The sequence below is a fragment of the Salmo salar genome, chromosome 01 (genome assembly GCF_965601325.2).
Source record: "Salmo salar chromosome 01, fSalSal1, whole genome shotgun sequence".
NCBI classification, from domain to species: domain Eukaryota; kingdom Metazoa; phylum Chordata; class Actinopteri; order Salmoniformes; family Salmonidae; genus Salmo; species Salmo salar.
This window is the reverse complement of record NC_138291.1, coordinates 48,732,311-48,753,825: the sequence shown is the minus strand read 5'-3', so window position 1 is coordinate 48,753,825 and position 21,515 is coordinate 48,732,311. Positions and strand designations below refer to the sequence as shown.

General features: G+C 42.8%; 1 pseudogene; it reads right to left on the bottom strand.

Moving 5' to 3' along the window:
- Positions 1 to 16,280, bottom strand: part of LOC106602852 (ribokinase-like) — a 40,621-nt pseudogene extending 24,341 nt beyond the window's left edge.
- Between the last annotated feature and the right edge of the window lie 5,235 nt (positions 16,281 to 21,515).

The following is a 21,515-nucleotide window of genomic DNA, read 5'->3' as shown; positions in this document are numbered from 1 at the left end:
GAGGTAGGGGAGAAGGTCTCCGGAAATGGTCTGGAGAAGAGAGGAGGGGATAGGGTCAAGTGGGCAGGTTGTTGGGCGGCCGGCCGTCACAAGACGCGAGATTTCATCTGGAGAGAGAGGGGAGAAAGAGGTCAAAGCACAGGGTAGGGCAGTGTGAGCAGGACCAGCAGTGTCGTTTGACTTAGCAAACGAGGATCGGATATCGTCAACCTTCTTTTCAAAATGGTTGACGAAGTCATCCGCAGAGAGGGAGGAGGGGGGGAGGGGGAGGAGGATTCAGGAGGGAGGAGAAGGTAGCAAAGAGCTTCCTAGGGTTAGAGGCAGATGCTTGGAATTTAGAGTGGTAGAAAGTGGCTTTAGCAGCAGAGACAGAAGAGGAGAATGTAGAGAGGAGGGAGTGAAAGGATGCCAGGTCCGCAGGGAGGCGAGTTTTCCTCCATTTCCGCTCGGCTGCCCGGAGCCCTGTTCTGTGAGCTCGTAGTGAGTCGTCGAGCCACGGAGCAGGAGGGGAGGACCGAGCCGGCCTGGAGGATAGGGGACAGAGAAACTCAAAGGATGCAGAAAGGGAGGAGAGGAGGGTTGAGGAGGCAGAATCAGGGGATAGGTTGGAGAAGGTTTGAGCAGAGGGAAGAGATGATAGGATGGAAGAGGAGAGAGTAGCGGGAGAGAGAGAGCGAAGGTTGGGACGGCGCAATACCATCCGAGTAGGGGCAGAGTGAGAAGTGTTGGATGAGAGCAAGAGGGAAAAGGATACAAGGTAGTGGTCGGAGATTTGGAGGGGAGTCGCAATGAGATTAGTGGAAGAACAGCATCTAGTAAAGATGAGGTCAAGCGTATTGCCTGCCTTGTGAGTAGGGGGGGAAGGTGAGAGGGTGAGGTCAAAAGAGGAGAGGAGTGGAAAGAAGGAGGCAGAGAGGAATGAGTCAAAGGTAGACGTGGGGAGGTTAAAGTCACCCAGAACTGTGAGAGGTGAGCCATCTTCAGGAAAGGAACTTATCAAGGCGTCAAGCTCATTGATGAACTCTCCAAGGGAACCTGGAGGGCGATAAATGATAAGGATGTTAAGCTTGAAAGGGCTGGTAACTGTGACAGCATGGAATTCAAATGAGGAGATAGACAGATGGGTCAGGGGAGAAAGAGAGAATGTCCACTTGGGAGAGATGAGGATTCCAGTGCCACCACCCCGCTGGCTCGATGCTCTAGGGGTATGCGAGAACACGTGGGCAGACGAAGAGAGAGCAGTAGGAGTAGCAGTGTTATCTGTGGTAATCCATGTTTCCGTCAGCGCCAGGAAGTCTAGGGACTGGAGGGTAGCATAGGCTGAGATGAACTCAGCCTTGTTGGCTGCAGACCGGCAGTTCCAGAGGCTGCCGGAGACCTGGAACTCCACGTGGGTCGTGCGCGCTGGGACCACCAGGTTAGAGTGGCAGCGGCCACGCGGTGTGAAGCGTTTGTATGGCCTGTGCAGAGGGGAGAGAACAGGGATAGACAGACACATAGTTGACAAGCTACATAAGTGTTGTTTCTTGTATTATTGTCTCTTGTGTCTTTAGAGAACTGTTTCACTTTGATATCCTTTTTCTTCTGTCCTGATTTTCTCTTTCTTTTCTTCTGTTAAAAAGATATTCTTTGTTGTTCTTCGTTAGCTAGCTAGCTTCTTCCAAAAGAGTCCCTAGCAACTGCTTAGCAACTGGTAAACAATTCAGCTAGCTAAGATAACTACAATTTTATGAAAAATAGTTATTTTTCAAAAGCCTATCTTCTTTGTTTGTTGCTTGTTTTTTCTCCTCTTCAGTCTTGCAGTTTTCTTTTGCTTTTTTCCGATGTACTTCACTCTAAAAACCATGTAAATTTCAATATTTGTAGGAGCTCATTTTTCAGCTGCTGCTGCTCAAATTGGAGTTCCGGAACATATGATTGACAGGTATGGTAAACCTCTGCCCCTCCCTCACCAGACACTTGCCCATTGTCTGTGTGTTTGAGTGTTTGAGAGCACTCCAACCAAATGGCTGGTTATGTGCTTAAGCTCAACTCCAACCTCAGTCTGTTTTCTCCCACGCCACCAAAAGGCCACCACAGGTATTCGATGATGTCAGCTTGTTATGTCTCTTGTTTTTCTAGGAAAATAACTTGGTCTATTCTGTCATTATGAGCAATAGCTAGAAAGGCTAATATGGCTAAGGAGGCCAGTGGGTGCAGCACAGACAAAAACATTTGCTTTCCATTTAAGTTAACCTTCAGAAAGCATGGATGACTCAGACACAAAAGTAGCCTGACAGCTATTAAGTAGGCAAGTCAGTTAAGAACAAATTCTTATTTACAATGACAGCCTACCGGGGAACAGTGGGTTAACTGCCTTGTTCACGGGCAGAACAACAGATTTTCACCTTGTCAGCTCAGGGATTCAATCCAGCAACCTTTCGGTTACTGGCCCAACGCTCTAACCACTAACCACCTGCCGCCCCACTATTACCACATCGGTATCACTATCAGAAGTAGGTCTAAGAGGGACTGAGGATTGTGCAAACATTGTAACTTTGGACCATTTCCTTATTTCCTTATGCAGCAGTCACGTAGGCTGACATAACCTAGTAGTGCTTTGAGATAGAATAGATTATCAGAAAGGTAATGGCTTTACAAAAGAGTTTCTTCAAAGACAGGAAGGCCTTATACGGTCATGCTGTGTTGACTCATCAGCTAGCTGTGTAAGTTAAGAGACCTTTTCACTTCTAGTCAGAGAGCGGTCACGTGAGAGAGGAAAAAGGAAAGACTGAAAAATACTTTCCTTATTAACCACTTAGGTCAGGGACGGGCAACTTTGATGGGGGTGAAGGCCACAAAAAATCGGAACTCATCATGAGGGGCCGCAGTGGCTCGTGGGTCTGCTAACCCACATCCATACCCACACATGCAATCAGAGCCGGCCCTATCCTTTAGGGGGCCCAAAGTGATATTTTGTTGGGGGGCCCACCTTGCAAGCAAAACATTTTAGCTGCCCCCCTCTTGACAGCGAAGACAAAAAAAAGTTTTGGAGTTAATTTCCTACCATTCTACACATTTTGCCATGGGGCATAGAGAAAATGTTGACGTTTTAAAGCAAGAGAAGACTTTGCAATTTTATAACTAATCTGATGCAATTCTACTCTGGGACAAAAAATGCAATATTTTACAGCTAATTTCCTGCAATTGTAGAAATCTTGCCATATGGTGGAGACAAATGTTAGCAGTTTTTAATATGATATCTGATGATATCGCGGCAGGTAGCCTAGTGGTTAGAGTGTTGGGCCAGTAACTGAAAGGTTGCTGGATTGAATCCCTGAGCTGACAAGGTAAAAATGTGTCATTCTGCCCCTGAACAAGGCAGTTAACCCACTGTTCCTCGGTAGGCCATCATTGTAAATAAGAATATGTTCTTAGTTGACTTGCTAGTTAAATAAAGGTTCAAATTAAAAAAAATATCATGACATAACAACAGAAAAACTGCTGATGCACAACCAAATTTCAAAATTGCACCTTGTTTATTCTATAATTCTAACTCTCAACAGTAAGTTCAGACCCTGACTGAGTTCCAAAAAACTAAAATAATAATAACATTAAATAAAAATACCAGAGGGGTATCGAATCCCCGAGCTGACAAGGTACAAATCTGTCGTTCTGCCCCTGAACAAGGCATTTAACCCACTGTTCCTAGGCCGTCATTGAAAATAAGAATTTGTTCTTAACTGATTTGCCTAGTTAAATAAAGGTCAAATAAAATAAATGAAAATACCCGCCTGTTCCCGATCCCTGACTCAGGTCATTTCCCTCACTGACAGAAATGGCTTAAATTAGCCTATGTCAACAGCCCTCACAGGTTGCATCTGGTAGCAGGTGTAAAAATGTCTACACTCTAAAGGGAAAACACTATGAGGTTAGTTAGGAGGGTTCGTTTGATATGGACAGATAATGGATAATATCACAGCCTCTTCCAGTCAGTGGTACAGTAGGGCCTAATTGATGCAGCTCCTCCTTCCCTTCAAAGCGCAAAGTTGATGACTGAATTTTTAACTAGCAAAGGAAAGATGTTGCCTAAATTGATCCAAACCGTCAGCGAGCGTGTCCATGTGTTTTTGTTTTCGCCACATTAACAGATAAAGGTTGGGATGGAAATTGTAAAATGGGATACTTAGTAAAACGAAACAGGGAAAGGGCATATGACTTGAAGGGTGACCTATGACAGAACAGTACATTTGCACAGACATTTACATGGGAAGTTTTTAGCAAGTGGAAGATCATTCTGTCAAATTAAAGTTCAGATTTACAGATGTTATCGCAGGTACCGCAAAATGCTTATGTTTCTAGCTCCAACCGTGCAGTGATATCTAGTAATACAATAACAATACACACATACATGCAAATAATAAGAAAACAATAAATAAAGAAAACATGAAATTGTTTTTAGAAGTGAAAAAACAAGAAATTGTTTTTAGAAGTGAAAAAACAAGAAATTGTTTAAGGGTCTTGAACAGTCATTCAGGAAAGATGGATGCAGTGAGCAGTGTTGCAGTAAAATCATCTCAAGCAAATTTGGTGATACACAAAGCAACTCAAAAAACATTAACTGTGTCAATGATATATTTTTACTATAAATCTCCCATTTGGCATGTCTCTTGTGATTCACAGCAGCACTGACAGATGTGTGGACTTGACAACTGAGTCTTAGTTTCGAACAACCCTTCCCCCTCTTTAGTTCCATGCTGTCTGAAGACCTAGCTAGCCAGTAACACCAGACACAGATGAAAGGGGAAACATATAAGTAGCTTTGCCATAGGGTAAACTTTTAATTATATTTGCTGGCACCCAACGGTCCAATTTTGGCACCAGTAGAGTAGCTATCTAGCTATATAAACCACGCCCCTATGCAAACATGCCTTCTCCGATGTTGGTTACAAGGCGAGACTTATTTAAATTGGGTAAGAGAATATCATGTTACCATTGGTGATGGCACGTTGTCCCCTTAATAATGAATCCAAGTGTTTGACATGGGGGAGGGGACCAATAACTTTATGATCAAACTTTATCAATGTAGAACCAACAGTCATTTTTCATACTTTGGTCATCATACTTTGATCTGGTTTCCTTCAAATATCATCCAATTTCATGAAAAACATGATTTTGACTGTTCATGACCTATTGTGTTGCACAACACCTTACAAAAGGTAGCCTAAGCCTACATCAGGGGAGACAAATGTTGTCTCGCTTAAGTCTGTCCAAACACTCTTCAATTGTACTTGAGATGATGAGTAATGATGCAATATGTGTGGGAAGGACATTTTCGCTGCACAATTCACACCCTTTACTGAGTTGATGAAACAGCAACAGTTGGGTAAATATTAATTACACGGGATCATGGCGTCATGGTGTCTAAGTTGAATATTTTCTGTCTCAATGTTCATATCCACATCATCAGTCAATGTGCAGATCAATGGATCAGTGTCTGGTTTTCATAGGCAAGATTAGAAGTTAAACGGAATTTGTGGTGCGGGTGATATTGGAAGCCAAGTATTTGTGGTATGAGTGATATGGTGATGCCAACTGTGGAAAAAGCCAATGAACAAAAATATAAATGCAACATGCAACAATTTCAAAGATTTGACTGAGTTACAGTTCATACTGTGTAAGGAAATCAGTCAATTGAAATAAATTCATTTGGCCCTAATCTATGGATATCACGACTGGCAATACACATATGCAGTCGTTGGTCACAGCTACCTTTAAAAAAGGTAGGGGTGTGGATCAGAAAACCAGTCTGTATCTGGTGTGACCACCATTCGCCTCACGCAGCGTAACACATCTCCTTCACATAGAGTTGATCAGGCTGTTGATTGTGGCCTGTGGAATGTTGTCCCACTCCTCAATGGCTGTGCAAAGCTTCTCGACATTGGGGGGAACTGGAACACGCTGGTGTACACGTCGATCCAGAGCATCCCAAAGATGCTCAATGGGTGACATGTCTGATGAGTATGCTGGCCATGGAAGACCTGGGACATTTTCAGCTTCCAGGAATTGTGTAGAGATCCTTGGGACATCGTGCCGTGCATTATCATGCTGAAACATGAGGTGAAGGCGGCGGATGAATGGCACAACAATATTCCACCTAAGGACCTCGTCACGGTATCTCTGTGCATTCAAACTACTATCAATAAAAGGCAGTTGTGTTTGTCGTCCTTAGCTTATACCTGCCCATACCATAACCCCACTGCCACCATGGGGCTCTCTATTCACAACGCTGACGTCAGCAAACCGCTCGCCCATACGATGTCATACATGCCGTCTGCCATTTGCCTGGTACAGTTGAAATTGGGATTCATCCGTGAAGAGCACACTTCTCCAGTGTGCCAGTGGCCATCATAGGTAAGCATTTTCCCACCAAAGTTGGTTACAACACCGAACTGTAGTCAGGTCCAGACCCTGGTGAGGACGACGAGCATGCAGATTCTTCAGTTGTGGAAACCCACAGTATCATCAACTGTCCGAGTGGCTGGTCTCAGATGATCCCGCAGGGGAAGAAGCCGGATGTGGAGGTCCTGGTGAGGCCGGTTTGACGTACTGCCAAATTTTCTATAACGATGTTGACGGTAGAGAAATGCACATTCAATTCTCCGGCAACAGCTCTGGTGGACATTCCTGCAGTCAGCCTGCAAATTGCACACCCTCAAAACTTCAGACATCTGTGGCGTTGTGTTGTGTGTCACAACTGCACATTTTACAGTGGCCTTTTACTGTCCCCAGCACAAGCGGCACCTGTGCAATGAACATGCTGTTTAATCAGCTTATTGTAATGCGACACCTGTCAAGTGGATGGATTATCTTGGCAAAGGAGAAACGCTCACTAACAGGGATCACATTTATGCGTATGGAACATTTCGAAAATCTTTTATTTCAGCTTTGAAACATGGGACCAACACTTTATATGTTGCGTTTGATATATTATTATTGTTCTCAAAGTAGTGATGCTAAGACAGTTACATTTACAATTTCAACAATATTTGGTCGGTTGAAATTTTCAAGACGTGAGACAATATTTGAAGGCACAAAACCAATTCAAAAACACTTTTTCTATTAATTTTAACCTATCAAAATAATGTATTCTATAACAATACCTTGTCATCCTTGCATTTCTGATGTGGCCCTTGGGGGTCTTTACCCCTCTGGCTGAAGTTACGCCTCCATCCCCCTCATGTCCATATCACGTGACATATAGCATAAGGTGGTGACTGGGTCTGGGGGCAGCGGACAGTATTTATCATAGAAATACTATTACTAGAATGACTAGATACTATGGTAGGCTATTAATAATCCAGGCAGGGGTGGAGGAACAGAGCAGTTCCCTTATCTGTGTCTGTATATAGGTCACTTAAGGCTGCTACACACTTTAACTAAAAATGCAGCAACCGAGCATCGTTTTCTGCTTTGTTCGGCACAAATGTATATAAGATGCTCCGTCGTTCTGTTTGAGTAAAGTGTGTAGAGCACTTTAGAGCAACAGTCTCATCCATTTCGAGCCATGAACCCTGAAACACACTTCAGCCCAAATTCCAGTATTTCCCCTTGGCTTTTGTGTAAAAACTGTCATGACAACTGATGTTAAATATAGGCTAACGTGATGCACAGAGCATGTTCGACCATACCTAAATAGGTTTGGAGTCACATGATTTCCATCGGCTCTGAAAATAGGCCTTTCCATGTCATTACATCACAATGTGATGTGTATAAACCAGAACGACCAATAAAGCTTTTTCTAGTGCAAAAAAGATGTGTGGCTGTCAGCTGCAGAAGACAATACAGTGCCTTCAGAAAGTATTCAGACCTCTTGACTGTTTGCACATTTTGTTACGTTACAGCCTTATTCTAAAATAGATGAAGAAAAAAAAAATCCTAGTGAATCTCCACAAAATACCCCATAATGAAAAAGCAAAGATATATATATATTTTTTTTTTTACAGAAATATCACATTTACATAAGTATTCAGACCCTTTACTCAGTACTTTGTTGAAGCACCTTAGATAGCGATTACAGCATCGAGTCTTCTTGGCTATGACGCTACAAGCTTGGCACAACTGTATTTCGGGAGTTTCTTTCATTCTTCTCTGCAGATCCTCTGTCAGGTTGGATGGGGAGCGTTGCTGCACAGCTTTTTCAGGTCTCTCCAGAGATGTTCGATCGGATTCTGGGCTCTGGCTGGGCCACTCAAGGTCATTCAGAGACTTGTCCCAAAGCCACTCCTATGTTGTCGTTGTCCTGTTGGAAGGTGAACCTTTGCCCCAGTGTGAGATCATGAGCGCTCTGGAGCAGGTTTTCATCAAGGATATCTCTGTACTTTGCTCTGTTCATGTTTCCCTCAATACTGACTAGTCTCCCAGTCCCTGCCTCTGAAAAACATGCCCACAGCATAATGCTGCCACCACCATGCTTCACCATAGGGATGGTGCCAGGTTTCCTCCAGACGTGATGCTTGGCATTCAGTCCAAAGAGTTCAATCTTGGTGCTTCAATGCTGCAGAAAGGTTTTGGTCCCCTTCTCCAGATCTGTGCCTCGACACAATCCTGTCTCATAGCTTTACGGACAATTCCTTCGACCTCATGGCTTGGTTTTTGCTCTGACCTTATATAGACACATGTGGGACCTTATATAGACAGATGTGTCTTTACAAATCATGTCCAATCAATATAATTTACCACAGGTGGAATCTAATCAAGTTGTAGAAACATCTCAAGAATGATCAATGGGAACAGGATGCACCTGAGCTCAATTTCGAGTCTCATAGCAAAGGGGCTGAATACTTATGTAAATAAGGTGTTTCTGTTTTTTTTGGCAAAAAATGATAATAACCTGTTTTCACTTTGTGATTATGGGGTATTGTGTGTAGATTGCAGAGATTTTTTTTAAAATGTGGAAAAAGTCAAGGGGTCTGAAAACTTTCCGAAGGCACTCTATATAAAGCGATCTGTGCATTTGAGCAACAGCATAAATACACATATTTCACTTTTGCCTGTCAAAAACTGAATGACCACTGCTGCACATTCTGCCACTGTCTTGAACAGATTTGATTATACTATTTAGAACGAGCAGCCAGCTGACGAAAATATGAGTGCACCAGGATAGCTAGCTAACATAATGTCACAAAGCATGATGCTCTAGTTAACTTTCATTCTGAAATTACCTCATATTTCCGAGTTAGTCAGATATTACTTTAAGACTTGAAATTGGCATGGGAGATAGATCAGCAGATAGCTATCTACCTAAGGTAGATAGCTAACTGGTTAATTTGACAAAAAAATCTAAAAAAATATTTATCAATGTTTCTGTAGCTGGCTAATTCATTTGATCGTGCTATAGGATACACCAGGTTTTATGCTGTTTTAGTCCACACAACATGTCGCTCTGTCACCTACAGTAGAACTTTATAAACAGTGGTGTAAAGTACTTAAGTAAAAATACTTTCAAGTACTACTTAAGTTGTTTTTTGGGGTATCTGTACTTTACTCTACTATTTATATTTTTGAAAATGTGTACTTTTACTCCACTACATTCCTAAAGAAAATAATGTACTTTTTACTCCATAGATTTTCCCTGGCACCCAAAGTACTCGTTACATTTTGAATGCTTAGCAGGACAGGAAAATTGTCAAAATCACACACTTATCAAGAAAACATCCCTGGTCATCCCTAATGCCTCTGATCTGGCAGACTCACCAATGTGTTCCTTCTGGTTTGCTTAATTATTTATACTTTTACTTTTGATACTTAAGTATATTTGATCAATTACATTTACTTTTGATACTTAAGTATATTTAAAACCAAGTAGTATTTTACTGGGTGACTCACTTTTACTTCTATCAAGGTATCTTTACTTTTACTCAAGTATGACAATTGTGTACTTTTTCCACCACTGCTTATACATCAGGGGGAAACAATAAAATTGGCCATTTGTACCTGATAGAGCAGATCTAGTCTCATGTGCGGAAGTAAGCCATCTGGCACAAGAGGATATATTGGAAGGTGACTATAGCAGACTCAGAAGTTCTGACTGAACGGATGCACATTTGTGCGCCCCAGGACGGTCCATTTACTTTGTGCTGATATAATTTATTCTATGAAATCCTGAGATTTATTTAAGAAGTCCTGAGGTTTCATTGGGACAGTTCCCCCTCATAGCAAATAACTGGAAAAAGAATCAAAGCAGGGGGACGTGGGATTAATTTAAGATACTCTTTAAAGAGGTAGGGTTTCAGACATTTTCAGAAGATGGGCAGGGACTCCACTGTCCTGATGTTAGGGAGAAGATTGTTCCACTATTGAGGTACCAGGACAGAGAAGAGCTTTGACTGGGCTGAGCGGAAGCTGCCCACCCATAGGGGTTGGAGGGCCAAGAGAACAGAGGTGGCAGAACAGAGTGCCTGTGTTGGGTTGTGGGGTTTGAGCATAGCCTGAAGGTAGGGAGAGGCAGTTCACCTTGCTACTCGGTAGGCAAGCACCAGGGTCTTGAAGAGCATGCGAGCTTTGACTGAAGGTCAGTGGAGTGTGCTGAGGAGCTGGGAGACATCGGAGGGAACTTGGGAAGGTTGAACACCAGGCGGGATGCAGTGTTCTGGATAAGTTGCAAGGTTTCATGGCACAAGGGGGGAGCCCAGCCAACAGAGTTGCAGTAGTCTAGACGGGAGATGACAAGTGCCTGGATTAGGACCTGCATCGTTTTCTGTGTGAGGAGAGGTCATACTCAGCTTTGTGTGTCAGCTTTGGCAGAGGGGAGAGCCTCTGTGACACAGAGGAGAGTGATCTCAGTTGAGGGAGACGTCTGACTGGTTAGGGTCAAGAAGATCGTTCTGAGAGAGATAACAAGAGAGTTGGTAATAGACAGCAGGCTCAAGTGATTGGAAAGTGAAGATGTCAGAGGGGTCGAGTGTTGGTTTCTTGAGGAGGGGAGTGACTCTGGCCATCTTCTAGTATACTGTACTAATTGGAGCAAACATGAGCAGTATAGGAAAAATTATTTCAAATTATGAATTGTAATGCTATTTAGGGGTAAAAAAAATGTGGACGGAATTTGCTTGTTAGTCAATTTTTTTTGGAACTAGGCCTAATTGTAGCCTTTACTCTTTGCTAGGGGCATTTCAGGCAACAACAGCATACCATACTTAAACTGCACAAAAAAAACTCAAAGTCTTTGCCACATTACCATGAACTGACTGGAAGAAAAAATTGAGCATTCACAGCTCTCTCAGAGTTGGACAAGTGCCAAGCTAAAAGGGTGATTATTTCAATGCTGCACCATGTGACTGAACACAGCCCAGAAAAATCTTTAATTAATTCAATCCTCAGCGTGTATCGGAATTAATGCTTGTGTCTTAATCTCTTAAAATCTCCTCCTAGGCAGTAGAAGGCTCAGAAAGCCTGGCCACTGGCTCTAGAACAGCTAGTGTAAATTCTCCCACATTTCTGAGTATATTGTCTTCTTCAGCCAGGGCTGTTAGATGTGCTACCCCCATTTCTACCCCTATTGCAGCAGATACATTTTTTTGCCAGAATATCCGACCACTCAAAACAGTGGGGCCCCTCTCACAATCTTGTTTACTTGCAGATTGTGTTAAGTCAACTTCTCAGTTAGCCTTCTACAACTTGGTCAAAGAGAGCAAAAAATGATTAGGCCATCTTACTTGTTTCATAGTTAAATTGACACAGAAGGTGATATATGACATGCATTCATTATGAGTGCACAATAGCCTTGGCCAAGTTTTGTCATTAAGGATGGAAATGGAAAGTGTATGACTTGAGAAAGTGTCAGTATAATAAATTACAAACTATGTGATGGGAGTAAATTATGAAGTATTACAAAAATTAGGGATTTTCAAATATTTTTCATTTATAAAAAAATATATATATTGTTTAAAAGCTGAGGCTGATAGGCTAATATTCCGGCTACTACTGTTTGGGACTCACTCCTCTCAATCAGGTTATTACTACTTCTCATTCAGAGGGGATCAATGCAATGATGGCAATTCATGATTAATGCCACACTGACACAGTTTGAGCCAATGTGAATGTAGGCTGTATCGTTTGCTTCCTTACATCGTCTGTCCTCCTTATCAAAATGCATCCCAGAAGCTGAGGGAATGGAATAAGTATGGAATAAAAAAACATTGAGATTCCCCCAAGTGTAAGGCATGTTGGTACTGGTAATTCATCTCACCACATTCAAGGTATGCAAATATATGCCTTACATTAATTTTGAGGTGAACTATCCCTTTAAATCAGTGTTTCTCATTCCATTCAGATTTTAGGTAGACACAGCACTGAGTAGCAAAACAGTGGCCTGGTATTCCAGTCCATTGATAGTTGTATCTATAGTCCATTCTTTTCTTGTGCTCGTGTCTGTGTTTTGGTGTCAAACCCTGATCTGCTTCACCTGTCTTTGTGCTTGTCTCCACCCCCCTCCAGGTGTCGCTCATGTTCCCCGTTATCCCCAGTGTATTTATACCTGTGTTCTCTGTTCGTCTGTTGCCAGTTCGTCTTGTTTTGTCTTACCATCTCCCTGCTTTCTCAAGTTCTGTTTTCCCGGTTCTGACCATCCTGCTTGCCCTGACCCCAAGCCTACCTGCCGTTCTATCCCTGCCTGACTCTGACCCGTTAATGAACCTCTGCCTGTCCTGAACCCGAGCCTGCCTGCTGTTCTGTACCTTATTGACTGCCCTGGATTACGGACCTCGGCCTGCCTTTGACCTGTCTTTTGCCCGGTCCCTGTTTGGGTCAATAAACATCAGTGACTCTAGTTGTCTGTATCTGGGTCTTAACCTGAGTTCTGATATTGGTTCATTTTCAGGCATGCAAACAGACAAACTGGCTAGCTAAATCAGCACATTGGCATACAGAGGCTATCTAATCAAAAGTTTGATACAAATGTTTCTTTTCACACATTGTATAGCCCGTACCAACTGTTATGGTATCCTGGATTATACTGGAGATTTACCTTCGGTTACTGAAAAAGGTAAACCAGAGGGCTGGTAAATATTGTTGTGGTTTAGCTGGTCTTGTCCTCACATTGAAGCCTCTTCAGTCTTCAGATAACTGTTAGCCATCAGTTAGCTGAACTAAGCTACTATACTGTATGTAGCTAGGTATTCTCTTGTAGATACAGACCTTATGTGTGGATGGTGTAGGAAGAAGGTCCACGACAACCTTCTCTCTTGGTTTCAGATGTTTATTGCAGACAATTATAATACTTTAGTTACTATTTAGCTCCAGTACAGATCACACACAGGTGTCCATACAGGGGCCATACAACAGAACTGACGTACCAACTGAAAAACACTGAACACATACTTACTACGTCATGACAATTGGAACATACAGCTGTTAATCATCTAGGGGTAAAAGTAGGAGGGTATGCTATTTATGTGGCACAACACTACCCCCCTCCAGCAGTGCCGAGTCCCTTTAGCACCTATAACAAATAAAACAGGTGACATTTTTTAAATAACACATGTAAAAATTCATCTGAACACCATTAACATTCAATTGTGAAAAACCTCAAGGTAAGTAAGTATTTTATGTTCTTCTCCAAAACAGGTAAGTAAATAAAGTTGATTGTCCTTTTTGCAACACTTCACTTTTAGGGTAACATAACATTTCTCTCAAAAGGCAAAGGTAAGTAGCTAGTAGAGTCCACTTTTTAACACTTAAACATTCCAGTAACATGGAAACATTGGAACAGTCCTCAACGTTGTTGTTTTTCTCTTTCTGCAGGACCTGTTGCTGATAGAGGGAACCCTGCTCACCCACGTTTAGTCTCTCTGTCTTCGTCCTCAGCCTTGTTTGGTTGAGTGTGGACCCAGAGAACCCAGATGAGGAGTGTGGAACAGGCTGGCGTGTAGGTCTGGGACTCCCTGTGTTTCTGTCTAAATGGACCCATGTTGGGTCTGGATCTAATGTTTTCTCCCATGCCAGCTGCTCGTTCTCCGGCTTGTGGGTTGTCCGGCTGGCCCACTGCTGCAGTTTAGGTGGTTCAGGAAGAACTGCAACACTGTCAGAGGAGACATCCTAAGGCATGTTCATGTCCGAGAACAGGAGAAGCAGAAATTAACACCAGCCACAAACCAAACGCTAGTGGATTTATTACCAGCCACATTGGCGGGTGGTCACACAGAGCATTTGGGTTATTTATTTTTTTATCAATCCAATGACCAAATGTTAAAAATATATACACTGAAATATAAATGCAACATGTGTCAGGTGTGTGCGTACTTGTGCTGAAGTCAGGTGCAGGAGAGCAGAGAATTATGAACAGGCGCACACTTTATTTCGGCAGGAGAGATATACAGACGGACGCAGCTGAGTCCAGAAAAACTCCAGCCAACAAGGCAAAGTGTAAAACGCGCAAAACAGTCACAACACATCAAATGTATACAAACAGGATTCGTGAAATAACACGGGAAAAAATGCACGCAAGCCTAGTGCGTACAAAAACACGTAACACACAAACAATCTTACACAAAGAAATGAGGGGGAACAGAGGAATAAATACATGTAGTGTGATTGGGGAATGAAAACCAGGTGTGCTGGGAACAAGACAAAACAAATGGATACATGAAAAATGGAGCGGCGATGGCTAGAAAGCCGGTGACGTCAACCGCTGAATGCCGCCCGAACAAGGAGAGGAGCCAACTTCGGCGGAAGTCGTGACAACATGCAACAAATTCAAAGATTTTACTGAGTTACAGTTCATATAAGCAAATCAGTCAATTGAAATAAATTCATTAGGCCCAATCTGTGGATTTCACATGACTGGGAATAAAGATATGCATCTGTTGGTTACAGATACCTTAAAAATAAGTAGGGGAGTGGATCAGAAAACCAGTCAGTATATGGTGTTTTTTAAGGTACCATTTGCCTCATGCAGCGCGACACATGCCATTTGCATAAAGTTGATCAGGCTGTTGATTATGGACTGTGGAATGTTGTCCCACTCCTCTTCAATGGCTGTGAGAAGTTGCTGGATATTGGCGGTAACTGGAACATGCTGTGGTACATGTCGATCCAGAGAATCCCAGAAATTATCCTTGCAACATGGGGCTGTGGATTATCATGCTGAAACATTAGGTGATGGTGGCAAATGAATGGTATGACAATGGGCTCAGGATCTCGTCACGGTATCTCTGTGCATTCAAACTACCATCAATAAAATGCAATTGTGTTTGTTGTCCGTAGCTTATGCCTGCCCGTACCATAACCCCATCGCCTCTATGGGGCACTCTGTTCACAATGTTGATATCAGCAAGCCGCTCGTCCACACGACTCCAAACACGCTGTCTGCCATCTGCCCGGTACAGTTGAAACCGGGATTAATTTGTGAAGAGCACACTTCTCCAGCGTGCCAGTGGCCATCGAAGGTTAACATTTGCCCACTGAAGTTGGTAACGACGCCAAACTGCAGTCAGGTCAAGACCCTGGTGAGGACTACAAGCATGCAGATGAGCTTCCCTGAGACTGTTTCTGACAGTTTGTGCAGAAATACTTTGGTTGTGCAAATCTAGTTTTATCAGCTGTCCAGGTGGCTGGTCTCAGACGATCCCACAGGTGAAGAAGCCGGATGTGGAGGTCCTGGGCTGGCGTGGTTACATGTGGTCTGCGTTTGTGAGGCTGATTTGACGTACTGCCAAATTCTCTAAAATGACATTATGGTACAGATATTAACATTAATTTATCTGTCAGCAGCTCTGGTGGACATTCCTGCAGTCAGCATGCCAATTGCTCACACCCTCAAAACTTGAGACATCTGTGGCATTGTGTTGTGTGACATAACTGCACATTGTACAGTGGCTTGTTATTGTCCCCAGCACAAGGTGCACTTGTGTAATGATCATGCTGTTTTAATCAGCTTCTTGATATGCCACATTTGTTAGGTGGATGGACTATCTTGGCAAAGGAGAAATGCTCACTAACAAGGATGTAAACAAATTTGTGCACAAAATTTGAGAGAAATAATCATGGAAAAGTTCTGGGATCTTTTATTTCAGCTCATGAAACATGGGACCAACACTTTACATGTTGCGTTTATATTTTTTTCAATGTAGAATCTCTGAGTTACTCAACTGTCCAACAGGCACAGGGTGTATTGGGCTTACCTTGTGCTCTTGTGGAAGACTATAGTCAATGGTGACAGCAGTGGCCACAGGCAGAAGATCACTACCGGATTCCACCGACTTCTCCACCCGATCGTAGCAGGTGAAGTATGGTTTCAACATGTCGACATGACACAGCCATGTTTTTTCCTGCTCTCCGATGTAACAATGACCTAATCCTGATAACAATTTTTTTTCACTATGGGGTAAAGGCCTGAAAAGCAACCCCAGAATGGGCAACAGCACCAGGACATCAAAAGCGCTGCTTCAGGCCTTTCGACCGTACCAACATTTAATTTTTGTTTGCGCCTTCCTCAGATTCTCACTGGCAAATTCAAAGGTGCGGTGCATCGGTTTTGAAAAACACTAACGTGCGCCAACAGATTTGTTTTCATATTTAAGATGTTGTCCGGCAACAACCTCTCTCTCAGCAAGCTCAAATGACCTCTGACACAATGTCCAAACACAAGCTTATTTGGACTAAAACCAAAAGATTTCTGAACAACCTTACGCACTGCAAACAGCACAAGAAGAACCCATTTATCCCAGTCTTTCTGAAACTCATAGCAGTATGCTCTCAACATAGACTTCAAAGTATGATGAAGTCTCTCAAGAGCATTTTGAGACTCTGGGTGGTAGGCATTAGAGGGGCAATGGGTACCACCCAACTGCTGTAGCACTTGTTGGAAAACCTTTGACATGAAATTCACCTTAACAATACTTGGAGCCATGATTTTCCTCAGAGGAATGGCATCCGGGAAACGAGTGGCAGCGCACATGATGATCAAGAGAAACTGGTTACCCCTCTTTGCTTTGGGAAAAGGACCAACACAGTCCACCAGAACCCTGCTGAAAGGTTCGCAAAAAGCAGGAATAGGCTGCAAAGGTGGAACCGGTACAGCTTAGTTCGGTTTACACATTCGCTGGCAAACGTGACAGGATTTACAGTAAGCCACAACATCCTGTTTCAGACCAGAAGAAGTTACACAAGACATGGTCATATGTCTTGACCCGTCCCCAACTATACGGGAGTCCTTTCTTCCCCCAGTCTCTTCCCTGTGTGCTGCCCTTCTGGCAGCTTTATGGGACTCGTACAGCTGGTGAGCAATCAGCCCTTGATTACTCACCAACACCAATCAGCCCCAATTAGTCCTGGCCCGGAGAGCCCGTCGAGACCTAGCATGTCCAGCATAGGGAGCCATCGCCTCGTGATGTATACTCCGTCTGTCACCAGGCCTCGACGAGTCTCCCCCTGGTGGCTGACCTGCTGTACGCCACCTAACATACTGTAAACAGTTGCTGTAGTATCAGACAAAGGCAAAATACCCTCCAAAATTAAGGATTGGGCTGCCCCAGTGTCTCACAGTATTGTCACCAGCTGCTTAACAGAATCTCCACTCTGAACATACCTGTCTGAAAAAAGTGTTCATACACATCTGATCCAAAATCTTGTTTAGGAGACAAACCAGTCCCAACCAGAGTCTCTGTGGGCTGGAGTGCTCCCACAACAAGAAACGTATTTTTCATTCTCTCATTTTTCTGTTTCAACTTAGGGCACTGAGAAACAATGTGTCCTTTCTTATGACAGTAATGACAAACTGGCGGAATACGAAAAATCTGTTTTTTGCCAATCCTTATCTTTGGGCACTGTAGAAAAAGACTGAAACCTCACGATAGGAGGTGACTTCTCGGGATTGCTTTTTGTGTAGGAATAACTACTGGGTGCTTTGTTTGTGAAGGTAATTTTATGTGTCAACACAAACTCATCTGCAGGGACTGCAGCTTTTTAAAGAATGAGATCCTTGCGCTCATAAATGTAGATAGCAACCCTTTCTTGAAGGCAATTCTTGAACCGTTCCAGAAGTAGGAGTGTCGTTAAATCCTCAAGGTCCTTGACCTCTTGAGAACCACACCACCGACATGCTTGTTTCCTTGCGAATTCAACATGGGGGGAGGGGGGGGGAAATCTTGGCTTTGTGAGCCAAAACAAAACAGGTGGGGTCCTATGAGGGATCTGAGAGACATTCCTGGGGGTGTCCACTGAAAGTTGACTAGCAACAACAACTTGGACCTAAAAGACACCCACTAAAGAGGAAAACAAAATTACAACACACACCAAACTTAAAGACAGGAAGCAAATAAACCAAAAGGTGGAGCAAAATTAAAACAAGAAAGATCAGATAAAGGATATATTTTTTAGAAATAAAATAGAGAGAGCCAATAAAGGTGTTAACCCACCACATCTCTCAAGCTAACTGGAGTACTGGGCCAGCCACTGTTAAATATCACCTGTGCCAGTACAGGTGAAACACCTTCTGACTAATGAGATGACAAACCGTGCGGATGTATTGTGTGAGTCTCTTTGCGTGAGTACAGATGGTGAGAATGAGTGGACGATGGAGAAGTAGAGTGGAGTAAAAAGGGTTAACAAAGGGTCATAAACGGTCAGCTGAGGACACACAAAGTTCATTAATATTAACAATTGACATGCTAATCCTTTGCACATGAACGCTCACTCATTTGAGAACAATTGCAATCAATATATATTTACGCTCAGTGTGTCGTCGGGATCCTTGTTGGAGCGTCGTTCCGTTGGAGAGTTCTCTCTCTCTCTCTGTCTCTCTCTCTCGGTTAGAATGGATCTTTCAAAGCGACATTCATTAATGTTGTCATAGAATGGATGCTTCGTTGGTCTTCGCGTTCAATGATATAATTTACTTAGCTGCAGACTAATAATTAATATCAAAGACTTGTTCTTATTCTGTCGGTATCGATAGTCTAAAAGTTAACCACGTGGTATAGTTCACTTTCAGTAGAGTACTTGGATGGTCAAACCTATTGGCCAACTCGCAATGGAGTGGAGGCCGGGTCTGAAGAAAGTAGATCAGGCTATGGTTTTATAGTGAACATCTCACATGACACCTGGTCCTGTCTGTGTCCCTGGGGGCGTGCCGATGACTGAGTTAAGCTTGGTACAGAAATATAATTCTATCACATTAACATCAGTACATAGCATCTCAATGTATTACAAATAGCTTTATCCTTATTAATACATTCTATACAACCATGTGGATTCAAGTCTCAAGGCTGAGGCTATTATATAAACCGTTTTATGGTAATATGGCTATATTGTCTCTTCTGAGTATCACAAAATTGTACCAAGCAGACCAGTTCGTAGCTGGATTCTTCACCAATCTTCCATACCTTCTCCAGAACACAAATGTAATTCGGTTCCCCAATTCTGTGAGTTGGAAGAATTTCCTGTGTCTCTCTATGGGACCCCTCTGTGTCTCAACTGGGCCATGTGGTTGTAAGATTCTCCTCTGGAATTTTACAACCCTTTCACACAGGGCCTGGGTGGGGGAGGTAGGTTGGGGGATGGTGCAAGGGGGGAGGGGGTCAACTGTCCTCCCTGTACTCAAAGAGGCCAACGTCATGACACATCTATATTAAAATACCGTAACCCACAGACTTGATTACAGTAATGGTAAAATAGACTGGGCTTTGGTCTATCTGCACATTTAAAATCCTACTATGTTGATGGAACATTTCTGCTGGGATGGAGGAATTACCTGGAATGCTTAACTAGATGATCAGGACAGTCTATGGTACTATTTGCCCGACGAGGTGAAGAATTGCGATGATAATACTACTGTACTTCTGATTTTAATTCTCAAGAGGAAACCCTCAGCTGTGAGGTCACTGAGGAGGACCAACAGTGATAGGGAGATCGTCTGAAAGGGACTGACATGTAGGGATGGAACATAAGGATTTTGGGTGCTGGCCAACAGAACACGATTTCAACATTCAGGTCCTAAAATCTGTGGCATGAGATACTTGTAAAGGCAAAATTTCACAGCTGTCTCAGGCTAGTTTGGCACATTGTCTACTAGCCCAGTCTGAAAAGTACTAGCCTCGGGCAAGCTTAACCTGTTATGGCTAGGGGGCAGTATTTTCACGGCTGGATAAAAAACGTACCCGATTTAATCTGGTTACCACTCCTAACCAGTAACTAGAATATGCATATACTTATTACATATGGATAGAAAACACCCTAAAGTTTCTAAAACTGTTTGAATGGTGTCTGTGAATATAACAGAACTCATTTGGCAGGCAAAAACCTGACAAGGTTTCATGCAGGAAGTGGCCTGTCTGACAAGGTGTCGTTCTTCTTGTCTCTGTTTATTGAAGAGTGAGGATCTTAGCTGTCCCGTGACACTTCCTACGGCTGCCATAGGGTCTCAGAAGGCGGTAAAAAGCTGAATCGTGGCTTTGCAGGCTCTGGCTGAAAAAAAGTAGCGCGTTTGGGTAGTGGCTGGTTACAGTACTGTGAGACTCAGGCTCGTGCCCGCGTCGACCGAAAGCTTTGTTTACTTTCCTCTGTTTAGCTAAAAGGAGATTCCCGGTCGGAATATTATCGCTTTTTTACGAGAAAAATGGCATAAAAATGGATTTTAAACAGCGGTTGACATGCTTCGAAGTACGGTAATGGAATATTTAGATTTTTTTTGTCACGAATTGCGCCATGCGCACGACCCTGATATACCATTTCAGATAGTGTCTGGGACCCACGAACAAAACGCCGCTATTCGGATATAACGATGGATTATTTTGGACCAAACCAACATTTGTTATTGAAGTAGCAGTCCTGGGAGTGCATTCTGACAAAGACAACAAAAGGTAATCAATCTTTTATAATAGTAAATCTGATATTGGTGAGTGCTAAACTTGCCGGGTGTCTAAATAGCTAGCCCGTGATGCCTGGGCTATGTACTTAGAATATTGCAAAATGTGCTTTCACCAAAAAGCTATTTTAAAATCGGACATATCGAGTGCATAGAGGAGTTCTGTATCTATAATTCTTAAAATAATTGTTATGCTTTTTGTGAACGTTTATCGTGAGTAATTTAGTAAATTCACCGGCAGTGTTCGGGGGGAATGCTAGTCACATGCTAGTCACATGCTAATGTAAAAAGCTGGTTTTTGATATAAATATGAACTTGATTGAACAAAACATGCATGTATTGTATAACATAATGTCCTAGGGTTGTCATCTGATGAAGATCATCAAAGGTTAGTGCTGCATTTAGCTGTCTTCTGGGTTTTTGTGACATTATATGCTAGCTTGAAAAATGGGTGTCTGATTATTTCTGGCTTGGTACTCTGCTGACATAATCTAATGTTTTGCTTTCGTTGTAAAGCCTTTTTGAAATCGGACAGTGTGGTTAGATAAAGGAGAGTCTTATCTTTAAAATGCTGTGAAATAGTCATATGTTTGAAAAATTGAAGTTTTTGTATTTTTGAGGAATTTGTAATTCGCGCCACGCCTATCATTGGATATTGGAGCAGGTGTTCCGC